This window comes from Cnephaeus nilssonii (genome assembly GCF_951640355.1).
Source record: "Cnephaeus nilssonii genome assembly, chromosome: 2".
NCBI lineage: Eukaryota > Metazoa > Chordata > Mammalia > Chiroptera > Vespertilionidae > Cnephaeus > Cnephaeus nilssonii.
In genome coordinates, this window is record NC_137073.1 from 113,086,811 (window position 1) to 113,089,214 (window position 2,404).

The window sequence follows — 2,404 nt, forward strand, 5'->3', positions numbered from 1 at the left end:
ATTTTTCTTTGGAAATATAATTAAAAAGTTAATACCTGCCTTACAAATGGCTGACTTCACTGACCACCTTGGCGGGCCCTACCCGCCCCTCGGCCCCTCTTAGGATCTGTTTGATGGGAATTTGTTGAGGATGACATCGACCTAACCCCAAGGCCATGGGACACTGGCTCCGTAAATTACATCATCTGTTTTCTGCTTCTGCAAGAATAGAGATTTCCTGCTGAGCAGCCCGGCCTTGGTGTTAGCGCTCTTATCTGCCTGGCGGGTGTCTGCTGCTATTCTCCTGGCGATTTTTCTAACTGTGGCCTGGTCTTGACCTCTGGTTTTCACCTATTCTCTTGTTCCTCTTGCTCAGCTGCAACCTCTTGTTTTTGACCGTCAGTTCTATCCGCCCCCATCACTCTGGCTCCGCTGGTGCAAGCCTTCTGTTTTAAATACCTGTCGCGTCCCCATCTGGAACTCAGCGTCACTCCCTCCGCCTGCTTTCAAATTCTCCGTGATGCTGACTCCCACCAGACTTTCGCCTGCCGTCTCTTCCCAGCCCACAACGCCATGCCCTTCCCTACGCTCCTGGCCTAAACTCTGGTTTTCTCTTCCCTGCCCCTTTCCCAACGTTTCCCGGGTAAATTTCTGACTATTGAGGCTACTAGGAACGAAAGCGGAGATCCGCTAAGAGGTGGCTTCCAGGAGAAATGGATGTAAACCTGGGGGGAATGTTTGCAATGCAGCAGAAACGCCACCTCTGTAACGGGACCCCTCCTCCTGTGTGCCCGTCCCCTGTCCCCTCCCTCCTTCAGTCATCAGGCTCTGGTCAGCGGCAAACTGGCTTAGGAACAAAGCCGCAGGTCTGCTGACCTCAGAAAGAGCCAACGTCTTGACCTCGGTGTGTTGGCCCCAAGCCCACGAACACTGAAGGACCTCAAGAACCACACCCTCAGGGAACCAAACAGAACAAGACGAAGGCTGACATCAGGGCCTGGTATTAAGACCACCTCCCCCTCCCCTGGCCCCAGCCACCAGGAGAGCCCAGACCCCAACTCCCTTAGTCCCATGATTAATGATCTTCCCCCTATGGAACCCGTCCCGGGCAGCCATCGGGGGTCAGGCCTTGGAGCACGAGCTCACCTGTGTGTCCTGGCTTGGTGTCACTTCCTCAGCCAGTAAACGCTTCCTCTCCTGGCTGCAAATTCCGGTGTGTGCCTGATTGGGCTTTGATCCACGCGGGTAAATGGACCCTTTAGTCCGGTAACATGTTGACAACGAAGAAATTGGAATTCAGCTTCCAAAAAGGGAGGCTATTCATGAATATAGATTGAGGAGTGTTCTTTTCATACACAAACCAGTTTAATGGCTTGATTTGTTTTTAGGGGGAAAAAAATATCAACTTGGTAAGAAGACAGTAAAGTTAATTATTCAACTGACTTAAGGAGGTTTTTAAACCAAATTTCTGCTGGCAATTTTGATCAGAAGTCAAACTTGTTTGTACATGTGGTTCGTTCTCAAATATATATCTACCTGGCAACCAAGAGCCTGATATAAGGCTGTCTTCAAACTATTAAATGTTAGACAGAATTGTCAGCCAGCAATGGGCGCCCAGGCACCTTACAGCTTTTCTAACTATAAAGACGTTGCTCTGTGCGTGTGCTGCGTATTGCTACCGCTCCCTTCCCGGACGATTTCTAGCCTGACCTGTAATTCACGCCCAGCACGCGGATGCCGACTCCCATGGCCACGTCACACTCGGCCGTGGCTTCCGCGAGCTGTCCGCCGGAGCCCGGGGCTGCACGAGCGAAGATGCGCTTCAAAGGACAAAGCCCCGTGCAGCACGGAGCGAGCCAAGTGCACTCAGAATAAGCGAGGAGAGAAATCCGTCGCCGGCCTCCCTGGCCCCGCTTCACTGGAAACACGTGTTTTGGGGCCAGGACCTTCTCTAGGAGGCAGAGAGACTGCGCAGGGGGCTGCTGGTATGCAGGTGGCAGTTGAAGTCACGGGGTTCACACTCTTTCTAAGAGACACCTGTTATAGGGCACCGAAGAAAGATCCATGTCCGATTAGGAGGAGACAACTTTGGAACAAGCAGGACTTTCTGTGGTCTCCTTCAAGTCAGCCAGCTCTTCAAGTCCAAGAGTCTGTCTCTAGCGCGCTCACACACACACACACACACACACACACACGCACACGCACACGCGCGCGCGCACGCGCGCACACACACACACACACACACACACACACACCTGTACTCTTAACTCCATGTAGATATCTAATAGCCTCACCCCTTAGTAAAATGACAACATAGCTATAACATGTCCCTGGCAGTTCGGAAACATAAAATTAAAACTACTTGGAAGTCACTTCATCTAACACATTAACTTAGAGATGGGGACGCTGAGAATAAAAATGAAGC